Source organism: Triticum dicoccoides, chromosome 7A (assembly GCF_002162155.2).
Source record: "Triticum dicoccoides isolate Atlit2015 ecotype Zavitan chromosome 7A, WEW_v2.0, whole genome shotgun sequence".
NCBI classification, from domain to species: Eukaryota; Viridiplantae; Streptophyta; class Magnoliopsida; order Poales; family Poaceae; genus Triticum; species Triticum dicoccoides.
The window spans coordinates 21,657,006-21,663,115 of NC_041392.1; positions in this window are offsets into that span (position 1 = coordinate 21,657,006).

The window sequence follows — 6,110 nt, forward strand, 5'->3', positions numbered from 1 at the left end:
AGAAGGTCGTATGCCCTCTAGGATTGGAGGTGGAGAAGATACATGCATGCCCTAATGACTGCATCCTCTACCGCGGTGCATACAAGGATCTGAACACATGCCCGGTATGTGGTGCATTGCAGTATAAGATCAGACGAGATGACCCTGATGATGTTGACGGCAAGCCCCCCAGGAAGAGGGTTCCTGCGAAGGCGATGTGGTATGTTCCTATAATACCACGGTTGAAACGTCTCTTCAGAAACGAAGAGCATGCCAAGTTGATGCGATGGCACAGTGAGAATGGAAAGAAAAATGGGAAGTTGAGAGCACCCGCTGACGGGTCGTAGTGGAGAAAAATCAAGAGAAAGTACTGGGATGAGTTTGCAAAGGACCCAAGGAATGTATGGTTTGCTTTAAGCGCGGATGGCATTAATCCTTTCAGGGAGCAGAGCAGCAATCACAGCACCTGGCCCGTGACTCTATGTATGTATAACCTTCCTCCTTGGATGTGCATGAAGCGGAAGTTCATTATGATGCCAGTTCTCATCCAAGGCCCTAAGCAACCCGGCAACGACATTGATGTGTACCTAAGGCCATTCGTTGAAGAAATTTTACAGCTGTGGAATGGAAACGGTGTACGTACGTGGGATGAGCACAGACAGGAGGAATTTAACCTTAAGGCGTTGCTGTTCGTGACCATCAACGATTGGCCTGCTCTCAGTAACCTTTCAGGACAGACAAACAAAGGATACCACGCATGCACGCACTGTTTAGATGACACTGAAAGTATATACCTGGACAAATGCAGGAAGAATGTGTACCTGGGCCATCGTCGATTTCTTCTGACCAACCATCAATGTCGAAAGAAAGGCAAGCATTTCAAAGGCGAGGCAGATCACCGAAAGAAGCCCGCCATGTATACCGGTGATCACGTACTTGCTCTGGTCAATGATTTACACGTAATCTATGGAAAGGGTCCCGGTGGACTAGCTATTCTGAATGACGCTGAGGGACACGCACCCATGTGGAAGAAGAAATCTATATTTTGGGACCTACCCTACTGGAAAGACCTAGACGTCTGCTCTTCAATCGACATGATGCACGTGACAAAGAACCTTTGCGTGAACCTGCTAGGCTTCTTGGGCGTGTATGGGAAGACAAAAGATACACCTGAGGCACGGGAGGACCTGCAACGTTTGCACAAAAAAGACGGCATGCCTCCGAAGCAGTATAAAGGTCCTGCCAGCTACGCTCTTACGAAAGAAGAGAAAGAAATCTTCTTTGAATGCCTGCTCAGTATGAAGGTCACGTCTGGCTTCTCGTCGAATATAAAGGGAATAATAAATATGCCAGAGAAAAAGTTTCAGAACCTAAAGTCTCATGACTGCCACGTGATTATGACGCAACTGCTTCCGGTTGCATTGAGGGGGCTTCTACCGGAAAACGTCCGATTAGCCATTGTGAAGCTATGTGCATTCCTCAATGCAATCTCTCAGAAGGTGATCGATCCAGAAATCGTACCAAGGCTAAGGAGTGATGTGGCGCAATGTCTTGTCAGTTTCGATCTGGTGTTCCCACCATCCTTCTTCAATATCATGACGCGCGTCCTAGTTCATCTAGTCGACGAGATTGTCATCCTGGGGCCCGTATTTCTACACAATATGTTCCCCTTTGAGAGGTTCATGGGAGTCCTAAAGAAATATGTCCGTAACCGCGCTAGGCCAGAAGGAAGCATCTCCATGGGCCATCAAACAGAGGATGTTATCGGGTTTTGTGTTGACTTCATTCCTGGCCTTAAGAAGATAGGTCTCCCTAAATCACGGTATGAGGGGAGACTGACTGGAAAAGGCACTCTTGGAAGTGACTCAATAATATGCAGGGGACGGATATTCTTGGTCTCAAGCACACTACACAGTTCTACAGAACTCTACCTTGGTGACCCCATATGTCGATGAACACAAGAACAGTCTGCGCTCCAAACACCCGAAGCAGTGCGACAACTGGATTACATGTGAACACATCAGGACTTTCAGCAGTTGGTTGGAAACACGTCTCAGAGGTGACAACACTATTTGTGATGAGTTGTACTTGTTGTCCAGGGGACCATCTTTGACTGTATTGACTTACAAAGGATACGAGATAAATGGGAATACATTTTACACGATCACCCAAGATCAAAAGAGCACCAACCAAAATAGCGGTGTCCGCTTTGATGCAGCAACCAAGAGCGGAAAGGACACATATTATGGTTACATAGTGGACATATGGGAACTTGACTACAGACCTGATTTTAAGGTCCCTTTGTTTAAGTGCAAATGGGTCAATCTGTCAGGCGGCGGGGTATAGGTAGACCCACAGTACGGAATGACAATAGTGGATCTGAAAAATCTTGGGTACACTGACGAACCATTCGTCCTAGCCAATGATGTGGCACAGGTTATCTATGTGAAGGACATGTCTACCAAACCGAGAAAAATAAAAGATAAGGAAGCGAATACATCATACGATGAGCCAAAGCGCCACATAGTTCTTTCAGGAAAAATGGACATCCTTGGAGTGGACGGCAAGACAGACATGTCTGAAGATTATGAAAAGTTTCATGAAATTCCTCCCTTCAATGTCAAGGCTGACCCAAGCATCCTGATAAACGATGAAGGTTATCCATGGTTAGGGCGCAATAAGCAAATGACACAAGCGAAGAAAAAGTGAAGACTTTCTCCCGCAACTATTATGATAATACCATGCCAACTCTGTAACACATGAGTATGCTATGCCAACTTTTTCAGAGTTGATTTGAAAACTATGAATTTAGGTCGAATTTTCTCTATAGGTGCATCTATGTTCATTTTTTAGTAAAGTTAATCAAAAACTTGTGATTCACACAAATTTCAAAGAATTCAAATTTTAACTATTCAAATTTGAAAACTAATGGCACTAACAAAAAGTTTATAATTTTTCTAAAACTAATGGCACTAACAGGAAGTTTATAATTTTCGGAGTTCATTTGGAATTCATTTGAAATGCTTTTCAATTTCAGGGTCTTATAGCTCAAAAAATCAGTAAATGCATGAAAAATAACAAATGAAGTCAGAAAGGGTTGAAAATTGATGATGTGGCTTTTAATGGTGCATTTTGAACACAGAAAAAATATGGAGTACAAATAAGTTCAAGAAAATGAAATCCCTTTGTAACAGATAATCTTTCGTCCGAAACCCTGATACTTCGAAAGAGATTGTCTGTTTTGTACACGAAGTGCATCCAGTTTTTGCCGTAACCATCTCAACTTTGTTGCACATGCTATGTGGGTGAAGTGATGATACCATGCCAACTTTCAACCTTTTCGGAGTTCATTTGAAATGCTTTTCAATTTCAGGGTCTTATAGCTCAAAAAAATCAGTAAATGCATGAAAAATAACAAATGAAGTCAGAAAGGGTTGAAAATTAATGATGTGCCTTTGAGTGGTGCATTTTGAACACAGAAAAAATATGGAGTTCAAATAAGTTCAAGAAAATGAAATCCCTTTGTAACAGATGATCTTTCGTCCGAAACCCTCATACTTCGAAAGAGATTGTCCGTTTTGTACACGAAGTGCATCCAGTTTTTGTCGTAACCATCTCAACTTTGTTGCACATGTTATGTGGGTGAAATGATGATACCATGCCAACTTTCAACCTTTTCGGAGTTCATTTGAAATGCTTTTCTATTTCAGGGTCTTATAGCTCAAAAAAATCAGTAAATGCATGAAAAATAACAAATGAAGTCAGAAAGGGTTGAAAATTCATGATGTGGCTTTTAATGGTGCATTTTGAACACAGAAAAAATATGGAGTTCAAATAAGTTCAAGAAAATGAAATCCCTTCGTAACAGATGATCTTTCGTCCTAAACCCTGATACTTCGAAAGAGATTGTCCGTTTTGTACACGAAGTGCATCCAGTTTTTGCCGTAACCAACTCAACTTTGTTGCACATGCTATGTGGGTGAAATGATGATACCATGCCAACTTTCAACCTTTTCGGAGTTCATTTGAAATGCTTTTCAATTTCAGGGTCTTATAGCTCAAAAAAATCAGTAAATGCATGAAAAATAACAAATGAAGTCAGAAAGGGTTGAAAATTAATGATGTGTCTTTGAGTGGTGCATTTTGAACACAGGAAAAATATGGAGTTCAAATAAGTTCAAGAAAATGAAATCCCTTTGTAACAGATGATCTTTCGTCTGAAACCCTCATACTTCGAAAGAGATTGTCCGTTTTGTACACGAAGTGCATCCAGTTTTTGTCGTAACCATCTCAACTTTGTTGCACATGATATGTGGGTGAAATGATGATACCATGCCAACTTTCAACCTTTTCGGAGTTCATTTCAAATGCTTTTCAATTTCAGGGTCTTATAGCTCAAAAAAATCAGTAAATGCATGAAAAATAACAAATGAAGTCAGAAAGGGTTGAAAATTCATGATGTGGATTTTAATGGTGCATTTTGAACACAGAAAAAAATATGGAGTTCAAATAAGTTCAATAAAATGAAATCCCTTTGTAACAGATGATCTTTCGTCCTAAACCCTCATACTTCAAAAGAGATTGTCCGTTTTCTACACGAAGTGCATCCAGTTTTTGCCGTAATCATCTCAACTTTGTTGCACATGCTATGTGGGTGAAATGATGATACCATGCCAACTTTCAACCTTTTCGGAGTTCATTTGAAATGCTTTTCAATTTCAGGGTCTTATAGCTCAAAAAAGCAAAAGGAATCAACTAAAAAGTTTTTATAAACCTCTAGTATTTTTGAAACTAAACTTATATAAAATTTATGCAACTTAAATTCAGAAAGTATTTTTTGTTCAACACATTAATAGCAAAAAGAATTTAATAGCAAGAAAATAACAATTTTTTTGATTAAAACAAATATTAAAAATAACCTAAAATTACCAAATAGAGTATAATGATAAAACACTTAAAAATCACTAAAAAATCACTTAAAAATCTAACTTCATAGTAAAGTTATTCATAAACTAGTGATTCACATACATTTTAAAACTATAAGTATTTAGTTCAAATAAAGAAATAAAAAGCAAAAAATAAAACAAAAGAAGAAAACAATAAAATTCAAATTTTAAAACTAATGGCACTAACAGAAAGTTTATAATTTTTGTGACCTAAAAGCAAAAAGAAATCACTAAAAAACTATAAGTATTTAGTACAAATAAAAAAAGCAAAAAAGAAAACAAAAGAAGAAAACAAAAAAATCAAATTTTAAAACTAATGGCACTAACAGAAAGTTTATAATGTTTGTGACCTAAAAGCAAAAAGAAATCACTAAAAAACTATAAGTATTTAGTACAAATAAAAAAATAAAAAGCAAAAAAGAAAACAAAAGAAGAAAACAAAAAAATGCCAGCTACTAGGCCTCCACGGCCTGGATACGACTAGAAACCGTTCCATGGGCCAGGATTCAGGCCCGCGGAAGGCCCAGCAGGCCCAACAGGCATAGCAGTGCACAGATTAGGCCCGTAAGCCTGCAATAGAGAGGAGCTCGAGAGGGTTGTGGCAGCGAGGCTTATAAACCACTCCGAGCCCCTCTCAACTAGCGAGGTGGGACCAAACTTATGACCGCACCGCGCCAGCACAGGGCGTTTGGTCCCGGTTGGTAGCACCAACCGGGACCAAAGGCCTCTTTTCAGCAGCCCAAAGGGCGGGAAGCAGAGGCGTTTGGTCTCGGTTGGTCGCACCAACCGGGACTAAAGGGGGGCATTCGTGCATTCGTCCCGGTTCGTGCGACGAACCGGGACCATAGGTCCGCCTATATAAGCCCACACTTGCGAAAATTTTGCCAGCTGCTCCATTCCCCATCGCCGATGCCGCCAGGCTGCTCATCCTCCTCGTCACCGTCGCCGCGCCCTGCCCCATCCCCGCGTGCTTGCCGTCGCCGTGCCCTGCCCCATCGCCGTCGCGGCGCCCTGTCGCTGTCGTCGTCGTCGAGCCCTCCTGCCCGTCGCCGGCCGCCCTGCCCCGAGCCTGCTGCCATCCGCCCTGCCCCGAGCCCCACCTCCTCGTCCCCGTCGCCGTGTGCCGCCCCGAGCCCTCCGCCGTCCCCGTCGCCGTGTGCCACCCTGAGCCCGTCGTCCCCTTCA